The sequence below is a fragment of the Molossus molossus genome, unplaced genomic scaffold (assembly GCF_014108415.1).
Source record: "Molossus molossus isolate mMolMol1 unplaced genomic scaffold, mMolMol1.p scaffold_m16_p_7, whole genome shotgun sequence".
In the NCBI taxonomy this organism is placed as follows: Eukaryota; Metazoa; Chordata; class Mammalia; order Chiroptera; family Molossidae; genus Molossus; species Molossus molossus.
In genome coordinates, this window is record NW_023425401.1 from 32,254,239 (window position 1) to 32,275,037 (window position 20,799).

Consider the following 20,799-nt stretch of genomic DNA (forward strand, 5'->3'; position numbering starts at 1 on the left):
TCTCTCCCTCCCGCTCTATCTGAAAAAAAAAAAAAAAAGAGTAGAAGGGAATACTGCTAAATATTGATATAAATATCCATAATAGCCCTGGCCAGTGTGGCTCAGTGGTTGGAGCATTGGCCTACGAACCAGAGAGTCCCAGGTTCGGTTCCCCATGTACCAAAAAAAAAAAAAAAAATCCGTAATATATAAAAGGCTTTATCAACTAAAACAAGTGCATATATAAGTAGGAAAAAGAAAATTAATTGAGACTTCAATGAAGAAATACTGATGTTCAGTAAATGATGTAAAGATGCCAACTTCATTAAAAATTAAGCTAATGTAATTACAAGGAAATGCCATGTATTTGCCCATAAGAATGTTCAAAATAAAAAGACTGCAATATCCAGAGTTCGTGAAAATGTAGAGAAAGGGATACTCTTCGAAAAGCAGGGGGAAAGCATAATTTGAGACTAGCTATCAAGATTTTAAATGTAAATGCCTTTGACTAATAATGCTACATCTAAGTATTTACAGAGATACTTGCAAGTGAGCACAGAATTTTGTGCTTTCTGTATCTACATCTATCTTCCTATCTAATCTCTATTCCCAACTGGTATGGTTCCAATTTTAATCTAATTTAAAGACATCTTAAATTCTCTAGCTCTTGTCAAATTGTAAAACCTATAAGCCTCAGTTTTCTTACTTACAAAATGGCTATAATGATAATAATATCTACCCCATAAAGGTGGTGTGAAATGAAATGAGATAATCCATGCAACCATGCTTGTTTCAATGTGGGGGGAAGGAAAGTTTTCCCAGGCTAATATGAGAAGATAAAAATATTTCCCCAGATACCTACACTCGCCTTATACTCTTGTTTATAAGTGTTTTCAATATTTCATCCACCATGATGCTTAATGCCTTTGAAACAAAAAATCTACGTAACTCATTTGATACAACAGTGTTGACTGGCCTGCCAGATCCCTCCCTGCGTCCAGAGCGGGGCACCGTGTTACACAACAGCTCACCTCCTGCCAGGCTTTGTTTTGCCTTGACCAGGATGAACCTCAGAGATGCAAGTAAGTTGGTCTTGGTAAAAACTTCCCATTTCATCCACAGGGTCTTAATTCTTTAAATATTCTTATAATAGTTCTACTATTTTTATTCATGTTACCACAATTGCTTTGCAAAAATACGGATAGTTCCTCAAATAATAATCAGAGCCCCCTCATGATGTTAAGGCAATGAAAAAAAAATCTAAAGGCCAAGGGCATCCTGGACCCTAATAGTCAACCCCATCAAGATATACACATTTTTTCAGTCACCTTCATATTGTTCCTGTTATTTGACTGAGAAAAGCAAACAAAAGGATGTTTACATTTAAGACTTCTTGTTTCTGAGCCAAAAAACGGTATTCTGTTCCTTTATCAAAAGAAACAAGACCTTGTTCCTGCTTTGTGGCAGAGGCAGGCCTTTAGGGGTAACACCTTACAAACACACTTAGCAATGACATTTCTTACCCAGTAATCCAAGGCTATGAAAAACAAATTCAGTTAAGATTAGAAATCGTATTATAAGATTTCAACTAGAATCATTCTTTTTCACATTTCTGGTAGTTTTGAGTGACAACACTTTTTTGAAACAACAGCAACATTTTTTCAAAAATAAGAAAAAAAGACTTATTTCCTTTACTTCCTTAGGACACATTTTCTTCAATCAATACAGGTCAAAATAAATTCAGAATTTTCTGTAAATATGGACTGAAAGGAATCTCCCACAGTGCTTCCACAAGGTCTCAGTTCTACCTGTCGTCTGGGTTGCGCCTCATCTTCTTGACACATCAAAGATGGAAAATGTTCCAGGTTCCAGCCTGCTGCGTTTCGGATGATGGCTTGGCACAGCCTGCTCCTGGACATCAGCCAAGCACTCACATGCTTCCACCAACAGACCCCCCTTATCACAGGCTCCCTTGGTAGCACTCCAACTCACCTTCCCATGATTTTAGTGGCTCTGCTAAGGAGATTCTGAATTGAGACAAAGCATGGAGAAGATAGTCCATGTCTTGAAGTTTTAAAAATAAATTTGGCAATAAACCATCCTCCGAAAGCAGGATTCTGGCAGCTTTAGAACAATGCATCATAACTTCCTTTTTTTCCCCCAGAACCAAGGCGAGTTCACTGACTCACGATAGTAAGAGAGTGGTTTAATGCCTACTGTGTGCCGGGGAGTGTGTTGGGTTCTTATTGCAAACTAATGTAAGCCAAACTGGAGTTCACTATTATTGGGCATTTGGGGGTACACACTAGTAGTCTCCTAAGATTCTAAATAGGTGAGGGTTTTCTGCTGCATATAAAAGCACTGATGAGCAGGAAGATGAACAACCAACCCACAGCTCTACCTTGTAAGCTCAGTCAAGTCCCAGATGTCTGTACTTAAGGACCCCTGACAAGTAACCTGCATGAAGGTGTACTTAAAGCAGTTGTGATAGGTTTCTACGGTAGAATGTGCCTAACCTTCCAACTGGATCACTCAACAGAATCCTACATATCAGAAAATAAGACCAAAAGAGAACTAGAATTAGGTGTTACTCCAAAAGCTATTAGCTTCCTGGCCCTGTCTGACTCAAAGTCAATTAACATAAAATATTTCTAAGGCCAATTCACACATTTTCAACATTGCTCATTTCACCAATTATTTGTAACATCTCTAATGTTAATAAAAGTTCTTGTGCAGATTTGAACTACCTATCTTTGGGATGTAGGCTTCTAATTAGGGTCTTTCTAATACTAATTAACTAATCCTAGGGTGAGGATTCGTGATTGGCATTCTGGAATGCTAACTGAAGACTCCTAAAACAAAGTTAAACCCATAAATATTGTGATGGATACACTAAAGTATTTGGAGGTAAATTACAGACAATATAAAACTTTACACAAATTACCATTAATTCTTGTACCAGCTGACCCGGTAGGTAAGGCAGAAACAAGTAAAGAGAGTTCCCGCCCACTTCTCCTATTTTTCCACGAGAAATCTGAAGCTCAGAGAGCAATATCCATGGTGTATATAAAGATAATTGATAAAGACAAAGTCTATAAGGACTAAGGTATATTTACTAAGTGTAAGCCTAGTGTTTTCATGGATAACTAAGGAACAGCACGTGAACAACAAACATACTTTACACAATGGGTGGCTCAGAGCACAGCCCTCCAGTTCAAAACGCAATACAAAGAATCCCGTATTCGTCAGGTTCTCCAGAAAAAGAACCAACAGAATGTGTACATATGTATTTATAATGGTATGATTTATATTTATATTTATAGTAAGCTAGATTTATTTTTAGAAATTGGCTCACGGGGTTCTAAAGGGAGGCTGACAAATCCAAAATCTGCAGGGTTGGTCAGCAGCTGGAGACCCAGAAAAGTCGATGTTACAGGTCAAGTCTGAAGGCAGTCTGCTGACAGAGCTCCCTCTTCTTCACTGAGGTAAGTCTTTTTCTGTTAAGGCCTTCAATTGGTTAGATAAGGCCCACTCTCATGATAGAGGGCAATTTGCCTTACTCAAAGTCTACCAATTTCAATGTTAATCTCATTCAAAAACACCCTCACAGAAAAGTCTAAAATAATGTTTGACCAAATATATGGGCACCATGGCCCAGGCCAAGTTGATGCATATAAAAATAATCCACCAAAAATCCCTTAAAAGAGAATATTCTCTGGCTCCAAAAACTAGTCTTTGACATCTGACAAAGATAATCATGTCTTGATAGTGTTTTTCTCTTATCATGGAGTGTGTAAATTTCTATATCCCCACATATATTTGTAGAATGTATACAAAACCCATGATAAAATCAAATATACCTTTTTGTATTATCATTGGTATAAACCAATTCATACAATTAGATAATAAAAAACCAAGGGAGGATATAAATTCTTCAAATTTGGAATAACTATGGTTGACTGTGTAAAGGTAAGTTATAGAGAGAGACATTTGATGAAAGAATATTTCAAGGTAAGTGGAGTTTTATTACAGTCAAATATATAAAAATTATCAATGAAACATAAAGCTTAGAAGGTTCTATATATCTTCCATCAGACAAAATAGAATCCACTTATAATTAGTATAATTTATCTGCAAATGTGTTATTAAAATATTTAAAATTTTTTTAAGTGAGTTTAATATCTCACTGACAAAACAATTTATGGCACTGGAGTAATCAGGAAGAAATTTCATCATAAATAAATATAAACTTAGCTCATTCTAAATTTGGACAAATTCTAAGTTAGTGAAGCCCTAATTGGTAAATTTTCCCAGTGGACAGTTTAATAGAATAGTAAGTGATTCCACCAATGCTCGTGTTTTTCTCAGTATTTTTCAAACTATTATAAACAATTAAACATACCCATGAGAAATTAGCAATGTTCTCTTTCGGCTCAACCAGACTTCTGGTTTAAATGCGAGACATATGCTTTACAAACTGACAACTGGTGGCCAGCATAAAATAAACTGGTGGCCTTGGTCCAGTTCCCACTGGAGAGGTATCATCATCACAGAAAAACTGAAGTAATTAGCATCTGTTGGCACCTTTTTTGGGCGGTGGGGTCATCTCCTAAGAGATATGGCTGAGTTCTCATTCACAGAAGTTAATCCTCCTGTACAGATGCAGCAGGATGAGTCAGCAAGTCCAGGTCTGTTCTAGCCTTTGTCTTAGCAGTTGGTGTCCACTTCTTCTTTCACAACCAGGGCCAGTGCTGTGACTCTAATGGCCGTGGGGGGAGATTATTTTGAACTGTCTGAACAGAAAAACAGGTAGAGAGGCATCCTACAGAATGTGTGGGTGTTGAGGTTAAAAAAGAGAAAGGGGGACAATGGCCAAACCAAAGAGCATTTGAGAAGTTCTTGAGGCGGGGAAGAAAATGTGAGACTTTCCTAGGGAACAGGAGTCCTCAGGTATATAAGTTTACACCCTCCCATGCCAAGCCCCCAAGGGTGACCAAGCCTCTGATGGAAGGGCTAGAAGTATCATGGAAACTAAACACTAAAGTCAAGGGTCATGAAAACCTTGGGAAGTATACCCCAGTTTTAAGATTTTGCCTAGAAACAGTAAAATAGCCTAGAAGGGAACTTGATCATTTTTTCAAGATCATCAAATGTAACAGTGTGGGTTAAAGGCAGAGGGGCTTCTAACACAGGAACTCTGTATACAAACTCCCAGAAATTATGCATTTACTCAGAGTGGTGGAAGAAAATGCAAACATGTGAAAAGACTAAACTAAGAGTCAAATAGTGGGTGAGAATCTCAAGGTTAACTTTGGTACAATGGGAGAAAGTAATGGGACGTAAAGCATCCTAGCGGTGGGTGAGCTAGAATGGATTCCTACTCCTTAGATGAAATGGGTTGATGACTACACTACACCCCAATGGTAATGGTCTTTTGTGTGTCAAGTTGACTCGACTACAGCCTGTTATTATATAATTAAACACTAATCAAAAGCTTGCATTGGTAGCCCATATACTAAAATTAAAATGATACAGAGAATATTAGCATGGCCCTTGTACAAGGATGCCATGCAAATTCGTAAAGCATTCCTTTTTTTTAAGACAAGATAGCAGGAAACACCCAGAGGAGCAAAAAAAAAAAAAAAAAAGAATTCAAAATAATAATAATAAGAAGAAGAGTTTAAGGGACCTTTGGGACAACATGAAGCATAATATTCACGTCACAAGGGTACAAGAAAGAGGAGAAAGAGAGCAAGGGATCGAGAACCTATTTGACGAAATAATGACTGAACACTTCCATAACCTGGTGAAGGAAAAAACACACAAGTCCAGGAAGTACAGAAAGTCCCAAACAAGAGGAAGTCAAAGAGGCCCACATCAAGACACATCTTAGTTAAAATGGCAAAGGTTAAAGACAAAGATCAAAGCCATTCATGAAGTTTGTCACTATCTACCAGGGGGCAAATAAAAACAAAGGTTGCACAATGTTCTAAAATCTTCAACAGGTTCAAATGCTGACAGAGCTTAGGAGAAAAAAGGGGGAAAAAAATTTTTTTTAGAAAGGATTTCTAGCACCAATCAAGACCTACTTAGCCAACTAAAATTTTTAATTTTTGTAAAGGTTATGAGTAAAATTTGCCTACTTTTTAAACTCTGCAAGCTGAGGCCAGACTTTAACATGGTGAAGAAAACTGAAAAACAAGCCTGAAACGCAAATAACCAATTGTTAGGGAATGCATATATACTTGAGGACACTGATGCTACCGTACAAGCCTGAGCTTGGAAACCCAGGATTCCAGCCACGGCACTGCTATGGCCAGCTGCGATCCAATGCTGAAACTAATCATGCTACCCCACAAAGCAGGAAAGACTCTGCTTTCTTATAACAAGCCGCCCCTTCCATTTGGACTGTCCCAAGAACCAGAGTCAAATGTAATTGACCGATTGTGGATTATCCTTGAAAATGTAAACACACGTGAAATCTACAAATGGGATCTGTCTCATGCTTCCCTTATTTATAGGCAAAACCTAAAGGGCAGGAGTGCTTTACAGGAAAACACCATAATCAGCAATCCTTTTCAAAGCACAGGGAGGACGGTGCTGTCACATCATTCTTGGTGTGTTTGAGGTGAAAGCTGCCATCGCTTCCATTACCACAGGATTAATGGTCCAGTCTGGGGATCACTGACCCTTGGATCATACTAACTTTGACCTCATACATAAATCTTATAAAAGAAATGATGGCTTTGTAAATACCATGTGAACCGCTGCACTTCTTAAATCAATTGTCTCCACAACCTCAGAAACTGTCCATAAAAAAGATGCCAGCAAAGCTGGGGGGGGGGGGGGGGGGGGGGGGGGGGGGTGAGGAGTTAAAAACAGGTGAAAGCTCTGCAGACAGAGAAGAGGATGCAATCACCACTGCTACCCGGATCCTGAATTCCATGCAGACGGTCCACGCTCTGGACCAGTTTGATGCCTTTGAAGACAGAAGCATCTCAAACTCAAAGTATTCCAACACAAAACTGTGTCTCTTATCCTCTGCCTCCTGTAAGGTCTCTCTTGTTTGATGTCAACTGGATCATTTGGGTCATGTGGGCATAAAAAGGCAGTCAGTCATCTAACAAATCTTCCTCTTCATTCACACACACACACACACACACACACACACACACACTTACAATTAGTTGAAATCTCCTGTTGATTTTATCTTTAAAAGGATTATTGTTCTCGTTCCTTCCTGACTGCTCAGATACCTAATAATTAAATTATCCTGCAACATATTCATTGCATTCTGTTCTCCTACAACTTATTATACAGCACCTCTCAGTACCATTCCCAAAGACTTGCTCTAATCATGGCACTGTGTATCAGAAACAGAATTGGTAGACAAGACTGGGGTGGGGAACAGAAAGAGGGAATGAACTTATAAATGACATTATATTTCTTTGGCACACTTTTTCTGTACTTTCCAATTTTGTATAGTGGCCAGGTATTGCTTTCTAATGGGAGCAGGCATTCTAAAAAGCCTCCTGACATTCTCCTTTCCCTCAAGAATAAAGCTCAAATATTTTAGAAGGACATAAAAGTTCTCCAAGACCTGATTCCTGCCTATATCACTAGCCTTTACCCAACACTTCCTTTAACTCACCCTATCTTTCAAAAACTGTTTCTATTTTGTTATGTTTGCAAAGCTTTCTTTCATCTTTTTTGCATCTCTCCTATACAATTTATCATATTCTGCTAGATATTATATTTATCTGTGACCACAGTTTCTATTCAAATAAAATGTCAGCTCCTTTTGTGGGGTAGTCATTATCACCTACTGAATTTTGTTGTTTTGTTTTGTTTTGTTGTTTTCCATCTTTATTGAAGTATAATTAACAAAAATTGTACCTATTTAACAAAATGATGCAACCATTTTGCAACATGATGTTTTAATGAACATATACACTGCATTGTGAAATGTTCACCACACTCAGCATCACCTGCTGTTAACAGTGCAATGTCTTAAAAGCAATAGGTCTTTAATCACCAGTGATCTATACATGCATGGCATCTTAAATCAGAACTGCTTTCTGAAAAAAAGAGAAGAGACCTTTAAAAGACAAAAGGGAGCCCCAATCACAAAAAGTTTTAAAATAAAAGTTACAACTTCAAAACAAAGAAGTCTTCACAAAACAAAGAAGTCTTCACATGATCTTTAGTGGTATCAGCCAAATAAACCTGTTCTAGTACCCATTTAGCATAATCATTTGCTATATTTTAGAAGAGTTGACTTAATAACATAGTCTTATAATTATTTATGTCAGGAATCAAGTATTACAAAAGGATAAATATTTGTTATTAAAATTAATTTTATATTCTATTGTAGACAATATGAAAAAAGACCACTAACCTCCGTTATTAAAGACCAGTTAGTTCCTACCAAGAAATTTTATAATGCTGTCTTTTTAATCAGTTTAGTGTGACTGACAAGGGAAGTCACTTTGGTAGAACTCATCTTTTTTAAATGTATTTTGAAATGCTAATATTAAAAGTGTACTGGTAGGAATAAGACAGTTGAGGGCAATTAGCTTTATTGGTTATGACAATTTATCACTTGTGAGATATAATAATATCGAATACTGGTTTCTCTGGTTGAAATGCGGAGCTGGCAGGAGGAACTTAAAAGTATTTCAATTGTGGTTAGACACTGAATTAAATGTGTAAATATGTAAGAGTGGTTGGCTTCCTTTGTAGCCTTGAGTCCAGCATCTGTCCCTAAATAATTTGGGGTTTGTTAAGGCCCCAGTGTGCCACGACTGTGGCAGATTTGCTAATTAAAGTCCTGCAGTCACTTTCACAGTTCTGCGTTCTCGTCACAGTAGTCTATCTATGAGAACCTTCGTTCGATGGTGTCTTTCATGCCAAACAAACAAACAAACAAAAAAACCCACAAACAATCCAAGTGTAAGAGCTCAAGTCTACCAAAATCTGTTCCCATGTCATCTCCACTTACCATGCTGACATGGGAGGGTAAATGTGTGTGCCCTGTGTCCTAAATTTTATGTTCTCAGATGTCCACCTGCCTCTACCCACCCTGTTTCCAAGCAAACAGCAGACCTGGATAAAGGTTTCCTTCAATTTTGCTCAAAAATATCTTAACAGAGAAATGGCAGGGAGATGATAATGCAGAGATGAGAAAGAGGAGGATAATTGTAGCTACCATCGAGTGACTCTTCTGAAATAAGTGGCTCATTTAAATCTCATAATGGTCCTATTCTGCATATCAGGGAACTCATAGGTGACAGGTAGTTTTCCCAATGACATATGGAAAATATCTAAGTGACAACTAAAATCCAGGCCCAGGTCTGAATGAATTAAAAGTTCATGCTCTTTACCCCATGCCATATGGCTTTAGGAGAGGACACATTACTAAAAATGCCAAAATATAAAATAAGCACCCTATTAGAATAAACACAAACACACACACACACACACACACACACACAAGTGCAAAGGGCCAATAAGGGGAAAATTCTAACTTACTAGTAACTAAAGAAATGCAAATTATATAAGTCATTCTTCATCTACAAAGATTTAAAACCAGGCAAAGGGATTTAAATGATCAGTCTCTCTAATGCACTGTGGATAAAGTAAATTGGCATAACTTTCTAGAGGGCAATGTTTAAAATCTTAAAAACTTTAGTATCAATCAACCTAATAGATTCTAAAGATTTAATCAAATGAAATCATAGATATGCAGAAATATTCATGTACACCATATTGCTTACAAAAGGGAAAACAGTTAAAGAAATCTAAATGTCCAAAAAAGGAAGGATGAATAAATAATGGCATATCTGTAAGATGGAACACACTGATGCTGATAGATATAGCATAACAATCATGCTCTGTAAGATTATTTAACACAAAAATTTTCAAATATATAGTATGTGAAAAGATGACAACTCCACGTGCGTGTGTATGCACCCTCAGAATATGAATGATCCCAATTATGTATATACACATAGTTATAATAATTTCTGGCCACTAGGATTAGAAATGATTTTCTTTTCTTTATAATTTTATGGGTTTTTTAAATAAAATATAGAGCTTAGTAAATAAATGAAAAAATAATGTGATTTCAAAAACTCTCATTACCAAATCTTGAATAACTGATAAGCATAAGTCTCTCTACATACTGTAAAAGCAAGTTTGTCTGGCTTAACATTAATTTAAAATATATTTTAATAGCACTTTCAGTGTTATATACTGATAACTGATGTTTGTGATGATGAGACTAAGACACAAAAAAACATGTGTTTTATAAAACTTAAATGTAAAAACAGAGGATTATTTTTTAATGTAATAAGTATATTTGTGCCAAGCAGTTTACAAACCATTCTTTACAGTTATCATTGACAAAATAAAAGCCCTAAACAATACATTTGTGAGTTTTGACCTTAAAATACTAAAACAGCACCAAAGCCTTGATCCTTAACAACAAAGACCTAGATCCCACTTCCCATTCAAGGGAGCCTAGTTACTGGAACACTGTGGCTTAATTCTGAGAATATGCTATACGAAAGTCAACTTACATTCTCTTCTTTCAGACATCTGGCTGAGGGTCTGCTCAGTGGAAAATCACTGTTCATGCTGAGCAAGAACTAACATATGCTTCAGCTGAAGTTTTCTGGGCTTAGTTCACAATGGCTTTGTGTGTTTCTATGGAATGATTTTTCCCATCATATGAAAATAGAAGACTAGTCCCCTGAGTTACATCTATAGATAAGTATGCCAAACTGATTATTCTGAAGAATAACTTTATTTAAAACCCAGTAAAATGATAAATTAGTTTAATTCAGAGGGAAAAAAATAGCTTCTAAAGTATATGATTACAGAATTTTACAACCAGATGGGATCTTGGCAATTGCCCAAATAGGGATGCAAATAATCACCATACATGCCAACCCCTCCTTGTGGTGGACAGACCAGGTGAATAATGCTGGCTAACCCAGCCATCTCCCCAGCACCCTCCACGCAGTCACTGCTAATTGATCAAGTTAAGGGAAGGGGAAAACAAACATATTTGCCATATCTGGTCTAATCTTATATTTTAATTTCAGGGGAGGCCATCCAAGATTACACAGTTAATCAAAGCTGATGTTAGAACAATAACTTCCAGATGTGTTATGGTGTATTCCTGATACTTCCTTGTATTCTATCATAATGGTTCTCTATAAAAAGAAAAAAGAAAAAAAAAAAAAAAAGACAAGTAGCAAAATAAGTCCTTTCACATGAACAGAACTGAGCCCTCCTCAGAAAACAACTTCAATTCAGATGTTCGTTTTACTTCACCTATAACGTTTATATGTTCAAAAGCACTTGAAAGAAAATATATAAAAATAATAGTAGCTGTTTTAAGGTAGCTGAATCATTAACGTGCTTCATTGTCTTTTATATTCTCACATTTTGGTTTTCTGCACAAAAAGATGGAAATGAGAAAATCCACTTAATTTTCTATTGAAACAGCAATACATTCGAATTCCTACTTATAAATAGATGTCGGCAGGGTGACTCACAGATCTGCCCTTCCACTGTGTTATCTTAAGTAAGTTGACCTTTTTAGGCCCACATTTTCCCCATTTGTAAAAATGAGAGGAGTGAAGTAAATGGTCTCCAAGATCACTTTCAGCTCTGAAATTCCAAAAGTATGCCTGCAATAAAGCTGCTATCTGAAGGTAGCACAATATCCCATTAAGAGTTTGCAGTCCTAGCAGTGCCCCTGAGCGGGAGCAAAGCTCCTTTCCTCTGGCTTTATTCCTCACGGGAAGGGACGTCAATCAGTGGGAGCCTCCAGGCCCTCCCTCATTCCCATGGCAGCAAGAAGCTAAGCCTCTGCACTGTTCTTCCTTTACAAAAACAGGCTGTCTACAGAGAGCCTATATTCTGGTCTGCCCCTCAAGGTTGTATTTTTAAGGCTTTCTCTTGATCTGTGGTCTTCCAGTGCCAGCAGGGACAGGGTGGGTAAGTCTAATTTGGGAGTTCATAATTTAGGAAGCCTGCTGTTCTTATAAACATAAGCTACATCCTCAACTTCGGTCCTTAAGAGGGGAGACATTCATCTCTACAGCTATCTTTTTTTTAAAATATTTTTTATCTATTGACTTTAGAGAGAGAGAGAAACATCAACAAGAGAGAACACCGATTGGCCGCCTCCTGCATGTCCCCCACTGGGGATTGGGCCCACAACCTGGGCACGTGCCCTGACTGGGAATTGAACCCACAACCTCTTGGTGCATGGGTCGACACTCAAACACTGAGCCACACCAGCCAGGCACTATGCACTGTCCCTTTCATTACGTTATCTCCCAAGTGGTTCCAAATTTATCAGAGAGGAGAAATATTGTGCAAACTTTAACCACAAAACAAAACCAAAATAAAAAAAACACCCACAATTTGTTCAAGTAAATAGGAAATTATGGGTGTAGTTCATCCACTTTTATTATTAAGTTTCCCTAATTGCACCATGTTTGTTTTCTGAGTGCTTACAAATTTCAGGGAGACTGACAAAATTTAGAGTTAGAAAGCATAGTATATAAAATACCATGTTCTTTTTTAAAAATGGGGAAATCGGAGGATCAGGCCCACTAGAGTCCACTCCTTAAACTGCCTGAGTTTCTTTCCTCTCCTCCACAGTGACAGAAGTTCTTCTCATTGATAAATTACACTGATTATTGCATACTGATTTTCAGCCACTACTCAGGTACCACTCTAATCACCCCACACTGTCACTAAAGTGCTCTTCTAACAACACTGATTTCATCAGGACTCTGCTTTGCTTAAAGAGGGGAAAAAATAGCTTGTTCCAATGTTCAAAACCTCCAGTGGCTTCTTATAAGCTACTAGATAAAGTTCCATCAATATATAAGATCTTACAAGATTTCTTTCAATATTCTTTCATTTAACATCCTTCTCTCATCCTCTCCCTGACACAATATTATCAGTATTTCCAGCAATCTCAAAATCTCAAAACTACTTAAAAGGACCAGAATTCCCTTTCATGGTCCTCTTATCCTTCTTACAAATGACTTAATCTTCAGGACATTCATAGTGGAAAAACAATTCAATGCAGACATAACTTCATTTATGAGTCTTTCTTGACTGACACAGAATTAGAAGCTTCTTCCACTTATGTTCTATAGTCCTTTCTATATCACAACCTGGTAACCTTGGTGCAGTTCCAGATGTTCATGAGTGTTGCCTAAAAATGGATTTCCTGGCTACCTGCACCTGGGGAAAATAATCAAACACTACGTTCTTGATGAGCATTATTAGGTTACAGCCTTAAATTTTGTCAGCTCTTTAGTAAACAATGACCCACTTTTCTTTTCTCTTTTAATAAAGGGATGCCTGTGGCATATCCATGCTACATAAGTGTGAACAGTTTTTTTCTTTAAGGACTTTAAAAGACATCTTTGCTCTGTTCTCTGGCTTTCATTGACTCTGGTAAGAAATCTGCTGTCATCTTTCCTTTTGTTTCTTTGTTCCTGTAGTCGCTGGTTACTTCTACATTTTTCTTCTTATTGCTACTTAGTTTAAAGCATTCTGATTATGATGCACCTCAGTGCAGTTCTCTTCATATTTCTTGTAGTTGGGTTCTTTGGATTCCTTGGATCTATGAACTTGGTGTTTTCATCGAATTTGGAAATTCGGAAAATTTTCAGCATTATTTCTTCAAATAGTATTTCAGTCCCCTCTTTTTTGGAATCTGCTCACACATCTTTCTTGCTCCTGTTTGTGGTGGTGGTGGATGGTGGGCAGTGACTTCTCTAGATGAACTCTGTGAAGCCTATATTCTTTGTGTTGTGTGGCCAGTCTGCCTGGTTAGCATCATAGTTAGCTGATAATTAGACAAGACCTCTTTAACCACCTGGAACCATTAAGGCTCCCATCTTTGCAGCAGAGCGCGTGTGCTGGAGCACACCTTCAACACCCAGTAGGCAGCTCTGCCTTAGCCTTCACTTCCAGCTGGCGCAGAGCCTCAATGTCAACAAAAGCTCACAGCTTAGAGCTTTCGTAGGTATTTATTTCCTTAGCATGTTCACTGCCCTAAACATTTACAGAGTCTTCCAGATTCCAAGGACTATGCCAGAGCTTCTTCAAAGCCCCCTCTGAACATCTTATTCTCCAACTTTCCTTTTCAGCTTTTGGTTAACCTATTGTTTGTTCAGATGGTATCTATCACTTAAGTCAGCAGGAATGTTAAACAACTGACTGTGACAAATGCCCACTCTCTCATAAAGGGCTGTTTGCACTGGAGTGACTCTGAGTCAGGTCAAATAAAGACAAGCTTTGTGAGCAAGGTCTTCTAGAGGATTGCTGAACAGGTCAAATAATGACCATTCTATGGAAATAAGGTTTCAGGGGAACTCCGGCACCATATGCCCCCTCCAGTAGTTGCCAGCATGGTGGTTTTTCAAGGCTACCAGGATCTGGAGGGTGGCGAGCAAGGGAAAACACCATGAAGTTTACTGTTTTTATTGAGATTCAGTTGTTTTCCTTGAATAAATGCTTCATAACTGCTCCCAGCCTTTGGTTAACTTCCTTTCATTAATTTCAGGAAAAGTTGATTCTGACAATTTTGCCAGTATCGCTTTTATGAAGGAGAGGATTCCCACTCCACCATTCCCATTGAAGTCACAACATGTATTTTTGGCCACTAAAGGTTTCTCACAGTTTACTGATGCACCTTTCAGCCCCCACCCCCTCTCTGTTTCATTCTGGAGAGTTTCCATTGCTGTTATCTTCAATTTCACTAAACTGTTGCTGACTGCCTGATGTGCAGTTAAATCCAGCCATTGTGCTTTTCATCTCAAACATTCCATTGCTTATCTCTAGAAGTTTAATTTGTATCTTTTTTTCTTATAACTTTAATATCTCTACCTTATACTTTCATTCTTTTCTCTAACATCTCAAACATAGGGAACACAGTCAAAATAACTCTTTTCATACATCTGTGTACTGTTTCTACCATTTATGACATTTCAGGGTCAGTTCTGGTAGCTTTTTCTCCTAGTTATGCTTTTTTAAAATTATTATCAATTTATTTTTGTAACAGATGTTTCTTCTTTTTCCCCCACGGACACCCTCCTCCCTATCCCACCCCCTGCCAAACACTGTTGTCTATGTCCATTGGTTACCCCGCCACGCCATACGTGCATATAAGTTATTTGGTTTATCTCATCCGTCCCACCCTCTCCTCTGAGGCTGTCAGTCTGAATGAACCATACTCCTTTCTATGTCTCTAGGTCAGCTTTTTCTGTTCATTATATTCCACAAATATCATGTGGTATTTTTCTTTCTCTGATTGGTTTATTTCGCTTAGCCTAATACCCTCTAGTCCCTCCATGTCATCTCAAAGGATACGAGATCTTTCTTTCTTATGGATGTATAATGTTCCATTGTGGGTGTTTCCCTCTCTTCTTTGAATGCTTGGAAATTTCTAATTGAATGCCAGATACTGTGAGTCTTAGGTTCTTGGGTGCTAGAAATTTTTGTAGTTTCACAAATATTCTTGGGTTATTTTTTCTGGGATATAGTTATTTGGAAACTGATACATTCGGGTCCTGATTTTAAACTCCATTAAGAAGGAATGGAGCTGCACTCAGACTAGGTTTAAAAAAAAATTTTTTTTAACCTCACCCGAAGACATTTTTGTATTTATCTTCAGATAGAGTGGGAGGGAGAGAGAAAGAGAAACATCAATGCAAAAGAGACACATCGACTGGTTGCCACACACACGACCCCAACCAGGGCCAGGGACAAACTGCAACTGAGGTATGTGCCCTTAGCGGAAACCGAACCTAGGACTCTCTGGTCCGCAGGTCAACGCTCTAACTGCTGAGCCAAACTGGCCAGGGAGGTTTAAAATTTTTTTTAATCATCTAAAGAGGTGAGACCCTTCTTGGGATACCCTTCTTGGGATAACCAATACCTACAGAATGATGAGGTTTTCCACTCTAGCTGCTGGAGATAAGCACTATGCAAGACCAGATGTAACATTGGGCCCTGAGTCCTGTTATCCTTTCTGGTGTTTCATTCTCCCCTTAGGTGGTTTTCGCATACGCATGCACTGAGCAGCATTCAACTTAACCTTTGAGTAGGATCCTCTGGAGTTCTCTCAAGTTCTCTCTCTGTGCAGCTCTCTTCTCACCAGTACCCTGCCCTGGGAATTCTAGCTGCTTTGGCTTCCCCAGACTCCCAGCTCTGTCAGTTCATCTCTGTGACTGTGCCAAGCCCTGCCTGGGTTCCACTTAACTGCACCCTGTTCTGCTAACTTCCTTCAGGTGAAGCTAGGTGATTATAGGACTCATCTTAATTTTTTTCCCATTTCCCAGGGATTACTGTTCTTTACTGCCTGATATCCAATGTCTTCACTTTGTTTCACACAGTTTGTACATTTTGTTATTGTTGTTGTTTTGAGGAGGAAGGTAAATCCAATCTTTGGTAGTACATCATGGATGGAAGCAGAAGCTGAATTTTCCATTGAAATGAATGTGGACAGACCAGCATGTATTCAACTTTCTTATTACGTAAATTTTTCTGCGGGCAATACACCTGAAGGGAAGCTGTATATGTCACTCCAAAATGCACCACAGTGGCATGTGAATTATCGAAAACTAAAGTTAATCAAGATGTAGCTGACTCAAGAAAAACGTATACCTCTCCTTTAACTACTTAAAAGAATTCAGATAAGAGGTCTGGCCTATTAGAAGAAAAAGAATGCTACTGCCAGAGATACTTTTTTATCTGAAAGACCTTTCTGTATGGCTGGGCAAACATCTAATTACCAAATACGTGCTCTTCTTATGACACCATGAATTCCCCTTTGAAGCCTCGGGCCACACTCCCATTCTTTAGCTCAGGACAGCACATAAACCTCAGCTGTCCAACTTACTCTTGAGTCTCATATATTTGGAGGGGTCCTGTACATTCAAAATTAAATTTGCTTTCACTCCTGTTAATTGGTCTTATGTTGATTTAATTATTAGACTAAACCAAAAACAAAAACAAAACCCTAGAAGGGTAGAAGAAAAGTTTTCCTCCCCTGAACACCTCGGTATAGCCTGTACCCGGGGTTCATCTCTCCCATGGCCCTGTCCTTGGTGTGTCACTGATCCCAATAACATCACTGAGAAGCGTGCAGAGACTAAGAGAAAATAACCACATGGCATTAATGAGCTTTCTCAGGAGAATGAGTTTGTATCTGTGCACATTTGATTCACCAAAACAAAGATCTCAAGAACTGGAAATTGATGTTATGAGAAGACTGTTGCTGAACTTCAAATCATTTGCATACAGCAGAGTCAGTATTATATAGCCTATATCCTATTTTTGTACAGCCCACAAGCTAATAATAGTTTTTACACTTGTAAAGTATTATAGAAAGAAAAAAATAATAATAAAACAAAGAATATATGACAGAAACCATACGTGTTCCACAAAACCTAGAATATTTGATATCTGGACCTTTAAAGAAAAAAAATTTCCTAAACCTCTGATATAGAAAATAAAGACTAAACAATTCTGTTAATTGCATAATAATATATAAAATAAATATAAACATTTCCTATGTAGAAGTAAAAATCAAAGAAAAATAATCTGCATTCCAATGGAAACCATGCCTCTTACAGAGTATGCGCTCCTGGGTTAATGAATTCTAGTCCCATTATCATCTTTGAGGTATGTTGTAACTCTGCCAATTATAGTTAACTGGTAGATATGTGCATGCTGACCTGCCTGATAATGTTTTAACTGACTTCCTACCCTCTGCAGAAAAACCAGTTTTGCTTCCATTTGCAAGTCATTTCAACATTTCTTTACCTCTTACAAATCTGTGCTGTTCTGACGTTCTCTGAACCTGTTATAACATCTACTTGGTTCCCTCACATTATATATCAATAAAATTCTTTAGTGCATGTTCATTATTAAATCTGTATAAAAGACATACTCTCACCTTTTTTCTGAAAATTATCTTTGAACAAAGTACATAGAAGTCAAAAGCATAAGCGAGAAGTCAAGAAAAATGAAAATGGAAGCTGTAGGAGAGGAAGATTTTTTTTCTCTAGCCTCTAGGTCCTGTGACTGAGGACTTCAATTTAAAGGGATAGAAGACATATTAACAGGAGAAAAGGCATACATATTTTTTGATGTCTTTAAATGCATGGGGGTAGAGGGACTTCACAGAAAAAAAGTGAATACCCAAAGAGGTGATTAGACCTGGGAGCTGAGCTTATCAACCCTTTTACCAAAGGGGAATAAATTGTGGAGAAGTGACTAAAGAAAGAAAAATGGGATTTGGGCCCCTAGAGGTGGTAAATTGTGGGAAGGTGACTAGGAAATATATGACAGACAAGGGTTGTTTAGCAAGGTTTGTTATGCAGGCTAAAGTCGCCTCCTGTAATAAGAACCATTCTCCTCTTCTTGGTACAGGAAAGAGGGGGCACCTTTACAAAGGAAAATTTATTCCCTGCTTTTAGGCAGAAAAGGGGAGGGCAAACAATTCCTCCTATATCTGCTGTTTCTCAGTCGCCTTCAGTTAAAAATAATCCTTACACCAAAATGGCATATTTTGGGGTGAGCATATTCTGATTCCTGTCAACATATACTAATATCCTCACATTCAGTTAGCAACTTGGTAGTAGATAACCTCTTAGATAAAAGTAATCACAGATTATATCATTTGAATTTGAAAAGATCACTACTAACAAATAAAGAACAAAAATATGGGCCATAAAGAAAAACTGGAAAACAAAAGAAGCAGTAGAAACAAAGCTGGCAAATTACAACAAAATATTTTGTCATAATAGTAACTGCTTACTGAACAGTCAGTTATTTGCATGAAAAACAATTTCAGACTGGATTAAAAACTAAAAGTCAACTAACTATACTTGCACGAAAAGATCTGTTAAAATAAAGTCATGCGAAAAAGTTGAAAGTAAAATGGCACTTGTTAAGAATTAATCAGTGAAATGAGACAAGAAAAAGAAATAAAAGGTATCAACATTAAAATAGTGGCATAAATATTAGAAGAAAGGAAACAAGTATAATTTTTAAGTGATATAACTAGAACAAAAAAATCAAATGGAAAATACTGGCAACATTATAATTAGTTTTATATATAAAACTAATTTATTTATATATACATGAAAGCTTTCCCATATATAATCAATAATGACAGAAAATCTATGGAAGAAAATATCCCATTTATGATCACCTCAGGAACTAAGTTCCACTGAATTTATAAACTCAGTAGATTCTCAGTGAAAATAACCTACATATTTTATGGTACTTTTATTTTGAAATAAGACAAAGATATTTAAGTTTGCCAGGAAAACACACTAAAGAACTAAAAATATCTGGAAGAAAATCATGTTGGGTGAGGATAGCCAAATATAAGATAAATTTTAAAGTACAGCAGATCCTCAAATAACATCGTTTAGTTCAGAGTAATTTCATTATAAATTGATGAGATACCTTGTGAACCTAACTCTTGTTTATAAAATTAGCCAATAGTAAAATTGGATTCATTATATGTCATTTCACTTAAGGTTGTAGAACCTTACAATAGTGTTAGCTGAGGACTTATTGTATTTACAAATATACAATAATTAAGATTGCTTATTACTAGTGTAATGGCAGACCAGTAGATTAGTGAACAAAATAGAGAGTCCAGGAAGAACCAACTTTCATATATATATGAAAATCACAATCATATTCATATATATATATATATATATAACCTTAGTTTATAATAAGCATAATATTTAAAAATATTAAAGGGAAGGTATATTATTCAATAAATGATACTGGTAAAACATGCTAACCATCTGGGAAAAAAATAAAGCTAGACCTTTACTTCACTTCTTATACCAAGGTGAGTTTACAATGGATCAAATATTTATAGGTAAAAATAAAATTATAAAGGCACTGAAGGATTAGATGAGTGAATCTTCTTAAATATGATCCTATGCTGGGAAAGACCTTTTGAAGAATGATGTAATACTCAAAAGCAATAAAAAAATAAAAATTTATAAATCTGAATACATAAAAATTAGAATAAGCATGGCTATAAGAAATGCCATAAATATATTATTCAAAAGTCAACAATAAACTGAGAAAATTATAGCACAAATGGGCTAACAAATAGTTACTTCCTTTAAAGCAGCGGTTCTCGCCCTGGCCGGTTTGGCTCAGCAGTTAGAGCGTCGGCCTGCGGTCCGGAGAGACCCGGGTTCGGTTCCCGCTAAGGGCATGTACTTCGGTTGCAGTTTGTCCCCGGCCCTGGTTGGTCGTGCGGGTGGCAGCCACTCGATGTGTCCCTTCACGTCGATGTTTCTCTCTCTCTCTCCCTTCCTCTCTCTCCCTCCCACTCTATCTGTACAAAAAATGGAAAAATATCCTCGGGTAAGGATAAAAAATAAAATAAAGCGGCGGTTCTCAACCTGTGGGTCGCAACCCTTTTGGGGGTCCAACAACCCTTTCACAGGGTTCGCCAAAGACATAACAGTAGCAAAATTACAGTTATGAAGTAGCAACGAAAATAATTTTATGGTTTGGGGTCACCACAACATGAGGAACTGTATTAAATGTTCACGGCATTAGGAAGGTTGAGAACCACTGCAAGACAAAGTGTTCTTACAAAGCAATATGAAAAACAATGATAAATCAGTAGAAAAAAGAGCCAATTACATGGACATGTACTTCATGGAAAAAAATACAAAAGACTTCAAAACATTATTCACAGAATAATTCTTATTTTTAAATTTTCAATCC

General features: G+C 37.3%; 1 protein-coding gene and 1 non-coding gene across 2 annotated transcripts in view; one reads left to right on the forward strand and one right to left on the reverse strand.

The window, feature by feature from the left end:
• PPP1R9A (protein phosphatase 1 regulatory subunit 9A) overlaps nucleotides 1-20,799 on the reverse strand; it is a 278,938-nt gene that overhangs the window by 136,491 nt on the left and 121,648 nt on the right.
• On the forward strand, nucleotides 5,471-5,577 carry LOC118620555. Its single transcript, XR_004957468.1, has one exon. It is a non-coding gene; the product is annotated as a U6 spliceosomal RNA (small nuclear RNA).